The sequence below is a fragment of the Maniola jurtina genome, chromosome 6 (genome assembly GCF_905333055.1).
Source record: "Maniola jurtina chromosome 6, ilManJurt1.1, whole genome shotgun sequence".
In the NCBI taxonomy this organism is placed as follows: domain Eukaryota; kingdom Metazoa; phylum Arthropoda; class Insecta; order Lepidoptera; family Nymphalidae; genus Maniola; species Maniola jurtina.
In genome coordinates, this window is record NC_060034.1 from 6,158,357 (window position 1) to 6,164,524 (window position 6,168).

At 32.9% G+C, this 6,168-nt stretch overlaps 1 pseudogene; it reads right to left on the reverse strand.

The window, feature by feature from the left end:
* Positions 1–5,246: 5,246 nt before the first annotated feature.
* Positions 5,247–5,875, reverse strand: LOC123866064 (annotated as a pseudogene).
* Positions 5,876–6,168: the final 293 nt, after the last annotated feature.

Sequence of the window (6,168 nt, forward strand, 5' to 3'; positions counted from 1 at the left end):
ATAGAGAATGCTGGAAGAGTACCAAAAAAAGCACCATATACAAGTTGTTTGGCACAATGTGAATAAATCCCTAAGCAGAGATCATTTCGCAGAATGCTGCTGAAAAATTCACATTGCGATTATCTGTTCCGAAGGCACGAGATAAGTTATAAATAAAAATATAGGAAGCCGTTTCCAACTCTTAAATTAACCTGCTTCGGCTTGATTAAAGGCAGATATAAATCTTTTTGTCTTTATAGGTTTGCACCGATATCGAGTTATCTGGACTCCGAAATTGTGCTGAAATTATACTCGAGAATTGTTGATTAAGTTGCTGATGTGGTTACACTGGGACGACATTGTTATACAAGATTAATGGTGTTCACCGAGATAAGGAGGTGGGAGCTAAATGCATTTACATGTGCGAATAAAGCGGGCCTGATAAAGCGACAAAGAAGTTCGCATCGAATAATATCTACCACCATCCTTTATCGTTATGTTCGAGACACAAATCTTCGGCGTTCGAAAAGCAAACGATTCTGTAACTAACGATTATAAATGACAGAATTTTATCATACATAAATGTAGAGCATATTTCAATTCCTACAGAGTTTCTACCAAATTCTTTAACTTTATAAAATAGAGATTTTTATCATTTTGAGTGGGTAAGATATTTATTATGCTCCACTTGTTATACCTAATATACCTAAACTTATACAGCACGCTTCCAAATAAGATTTATTTTCCCAATATGTATATTATGATCTATTCCTAAAAGTCAAATTCATGCCTGTAAGTTAGAAAATATCACATCACGATTTTTACTGAATAGCGAAATATTATTTTATTTTACTGTATATATAGCTAATATAAATTTTGAAGTAAAGATTTATTTAAAAATTGTTTATGATACTTAAAAGCTGTGTGTATTGATGTAGATTATTCCGTATCGTAGATTGAAGTTTACGATTATGGTCGTTATTGTGATAGAAACCTCACTAACAAGCGTAATTAAAAACGGGATCAAATTCCCGTTCACTGCGTTTTGCCTATTTATGACTTTTACACTATTCTCAAGTTTAAGTTAACTCTGAATGCAAATCGTGTTACTGTATAAACTTTAGAAGATTAGTATTATTAAATTTCTTTGCACTTAAACGTTTCTTATTTTGTTAGCTATGGAGCAAAAAATATTTGAAGGCAACAAGAGTGATTTTGGCAAATTCCGGAAACTGTTAATTCGAATCGAATTCGTTCCGCTTTGTATCCGTATTCCGTAATCTTATTACGTGGCACGTGAGCTTTATACCGTTCGTGATATTTGCGAAAAGTTAACGATAAACCACTAAAGAGGGATTACATAGGGATTAATAGTACTTTTTACTACCTTAATCCACACTTCCATACCAATATTATAAATACTAAAGTGCCCGTCTGCTAGCTTTTTACTGTCCATCCATTTAATCGATTTTGATGAGTAGTATAAATAAGGATAGCTTGTATTCCAGGGATGGCTATTGGCTATTTTATCCCAGAAAATAAGAGTTCCCACAGGATTGTCGAAAAATCTTTATTCATGTTGACAAATTCGCATTATCGATTTGGTACAGCTTGCATCCCAGAGATAGACACAGCCTCCAAATATCTCGAAAAAACAAAGAGTTCCCATAGCATTTAAAAAAAAGCCAAGTGTAAGTTAGACACGCGCACTGAGGATTCCGTACTACAGAAAAAGTAAAACGGAATCACTTTTGTTAACAAACCGCAAAACAAACTTTGTTTGTAGAGTTTTATTATTAACATAAAAAAATACGCTAGTTAGAGCATTGGTTTTATTTCCCTGTAAAATAGACATAAACTTCTATAATAACCATAATTATTTTAGACTTTTCGATTTAAAAACTTTGGAGGTAATGGGGGTATTTTTTTATATTTTGCACGATAAATCAAAAACTGTTTTAGAATGTATAGATAAAGTCCTTTCATATTATGATACCCCATTTGGTATCAAACCGCTTATTTCCCCCCTTTTAATTTAACTAAACTAAAAATACCTTCCGATTTTTTTTAATTCTATATGTTGGACCACTTATATACAACTGTCTTTCATGTTGATAGCTTTAATAGCTTTTAATTAAACAAAAATAATTTTCAAAAATCTTAATCTCAATCATCTAAATAAATATATAACTATTTAAATACAATTGAATTAAACATTGTTTAAGCGATAATGCTTTTAGGTGAGCTTTTATCTCTTTGACTATTGTTTGTCGATTTCACTTGACCAAGCTTTCATTTGTTAATCCTATTGTTAAAACTAATTGTACTGAAAGCATTACAATAGATTCGGTCATACGATTTATTTTTAATTAATCTTTCACTTTCTTTGGTTAATAGTTTCTATTAAAATTGAAACCAAGAGCCAGTTAAGTAAGTACTTATGTCATACAGGTACGTTTAAAGTAAAAAAAAGATTTTGTTTCTTATGCAAGTCAGACAGTCTTAGCTACAATCATGGAAAGCCAAAGAGGTTTAAATGTGAATGCACCTACGCAGTCTATTTCTATTAACGCTTGTTTCTAAGATTGAGTTGAGTTGTGTCTTGGTTGCTGAATTAGTAGATGTAGGTTACATACCTACATCTACTAATTCTATCAATTTATATTAGAAACTTCTTCGGTTCCGGATAAAAAAAATTTTTTTCTTAATTGACTACCAGAATCCGATCCTGCTCAAAAGAACATGTACCTAAGTTTGAAATTTTTATTAAAAAAATGGATCCGGAAAATTAAAGTTATTAATGTGCGCTGAGTAGGTAGGTACCTACTAGATGTAACTTCCAATCGTCATACTGGTTAAAAAAATATACCTAATATCGAAATTTTCACCATCGATCGGCAGCGAAGCGACCGTAATTGACATGTGGTTAAAGAATTTTATTCTCAAAAAAAAAATAAAGAAAACATAGGCATTTTATCCCGGAAAATCAAACAGTTCCCACGGGATCTTTAAAAACCTAAATCCACGCGGACGAAGTCGCGGGCATGCTCTAGTACTTAATATGTACATTAAAAATTTATTTCGGAATTCGTAGGTCAAGTACAGGTAAAATACTTTAATTAAAGTTATAAAATTAAGACTATGTACCTTATCAATGTACGGTATCAATAAACATTGAACAAATTTCATGTTTTAATTGCCTGCAGTTCATATCTTGTGCGAGTTAACTCATGTGGTTTAATTAGAACCAAACTGTATCAAAATACATATATACTTAACGTGTTACTGTTGCGGTTACTTGTAACATACATTTTGACCGCAGTTTATGCGTTAAATGTATCGCTAGCTCGCTTAAATATATGAAACGCTTTCACTTTTTTACTTGTTGTTAATAATCATGTTACTGATGACCTTGCCACTTTGAAAACAAAAGAAAGAAAATATAGTTTTGGTTTGCATAAAAAATTACGATACTTTTTTTACAAATGTGGTTGATCCTGTTGAACATAATCTCTTAATTAAATTGCAGGTTAAAAATATTACTATCCCTTTCATAATGCTTCCTGCAGAAAAATATAATAAGTAGGTACTAGATGTACCTGTGAATTTAGTTTTACAGCTTGTGTACAACAGAATTAGCAACATTATTTCACGAGCGATGTGGTCTTATAAGTGGAAAACCCCGACTTCGATTCCTGGCAGAGGCAATTTTAAAATTTATAAATAACTAGAATGCTCCCTACTTCGTTTCCGCGGATTTAGATTTTTTTAATTCACTTGGGCACTCTTTGTTTTTCTGGGATAAATAGAAGCCTATATTGTCTGTTTCACAAAAACAGTTTACAGTGTAACAGTTTAACCGATTGTGATGAAATTTGGTAAAGAGTTAGCTTACATCCCTGGGAGGGACATAGGCTACTTTTTATCCCGGAAAATTAAAGAGTTCCCCCAGGTCCCTTAAGGCTCATCCGTATATCCAATTTATATGAAATTTGGTACAGAGGTTGTTTGCGTCCCGGAAATTGGCAAAGGCAATTTTTTATCCCGGAAAAGCAAAAAGTTACCACGGGATTTTTAAAAAACCTAGATCCACGCGGATGAAGTCAAGGGCATCATCTAGTGTTTGACAAAAAAAGATTACGTTCTACTTAAGCAAACATAAATAACTAGGACAGAATAATAAATATGAAAAATATTTTGACTTCTATCAATAAAATATAGAGCTACAGGCATATTGAAACGCCTGTTACATTGGACATTAAATCAATTTCTGTATTAATACTAGTAAAACTGTAAACGGGTTACGCCTTTACAAGTATTTAAAATAATTAAAAAATGTTCATGTTTAAATAGCGCAGTGTGTGTTCTTCATCAATTAGTCTGTTCATTGTAGATTGGACTTTAATTACTAAAGTATTTCTGCTGATACATTTTATCACTACTTACTTCATTTGAAAACTGAAAAACATAAATTTAGTTAAGCACTCATTTTACAGCCATTGAACTAAATTAGTACCTATAGAAGGATTATTATCATTGACTTTAGTAATAAAAAATCAATGTTCTTTAATCTATGATCAATAACTACTTTTTCTACTATAACTAAATCGCGTTCTATGAAACAGTCAAAATTAATACAATAACACGAGTTGCAGCTCTTAAGGGGCATGAGACTGGCCTGCCCGCGAAATTTAAATTTAATTTGGTTTTTCGCAATTTGTAAACTAATACGACAACGTAGGCTTATGGTTATTTTATTTGCGACAGTGGCAATGTCATCCTCACAGGTTTATATAAAAATCTTTACTTGAAAATGTCCAGTTTAAGAAATTTATTCCGAATGATTCGTCCTACAGTAGGTATATAGTACAGAGTCGTTGTTTACAACAATAATAATATGTATGATAGTAGTCCACATTGTGTTGCAAACAAAATAAAACCGAAGTGACAATTATTCTACTCGATTTTGTATATTGTGGCAATGTATCTTATCAAAAACTTGGCTCAAGTACTTTAGCTTTAAAAAAAAAACTAAAATTTATGTCATCATTATTTATTTTGATTTTATTCTTTCCCTATTCTACGCTTACGCTAATAGTACTTAAATACATATTTACACATTTACAAATTAGCATATAAGTAGATACGAAAATATATTATCTTCACAGCCAGATTATATTATGATTGTATATATATATTTTCACTAAATAAAAACAATAATTTACACGCAAGACTAGATATACACAATTGATCTAAGTGAATTAATCCTACTTTTGTTGCCACCATGTAATCGCGTCTAATAGTTCACTATCGTTTACAGGATTGGTTTCACTATAATAATTACTGGTATAGCAATCGTTGGCTGCAGAATAACTCGAAGAAACACCAGAAGAGCATTCAGAATCAGCAGGTGAAGGCACAGAGTCGGAGTACGGCGAATTTCTTCCACCAAAAATTCCTTCATCGAGTTCACATAAAGAAGTTTTCATAAGAGCGTTGGTTTTTTTGTAACGCCCAAGGTTGCATCACTTTCGTCTATTAAACGTTCCATATACCTTATATATTCCACGACCATTCGCAAAGTATCAACTTTGCTCAGCTTCTTCCCTGATCCTCGGCGCGCACCACCGGATAGAGCATTGACGACCGCTGCAGGCAACCTTTTCCTTAGCGCGTTAAAACCATCGTTCACTTGTTTCACCCGATTCCTTTCACGAGCATTCCTTCTCGCAATAGATGCTGCTTGTGCTCCTGTGTAATTATTTTTATATGTGTATTTTCGTGTCACTGTACAATCCATATTTTTTTCAGGGTTGGGTGCAATAGGGACGAATTTCGGCGACTCGTTCTTATAAGGCGCCATATAGGCCATAGCGTAATTTTTACTCTGAAGCATTTTCGTATTTAAGAACGCAGAGAGTTAACAAAGTTTTGAAGTTCCAACGTACTCGACGGCGAGGTAATGAATGAGTCCGATAGGGTCCCGCGGCTCTTTATAAGGCTCACCTGACCAAAAAAATGAATAGGGAACACACCCCTATGCTTTTTTTTGGGTTGATACCTGGGATATGATTTTTTCGAAAACGCGGCGAGTAGTTCGAACTTTATACACGTGCCGTTGAATTAACATTGACCAATAATGTGTGACGATTCAAAACCACTAGACTACTGCATAGATTTTGTTTTTAT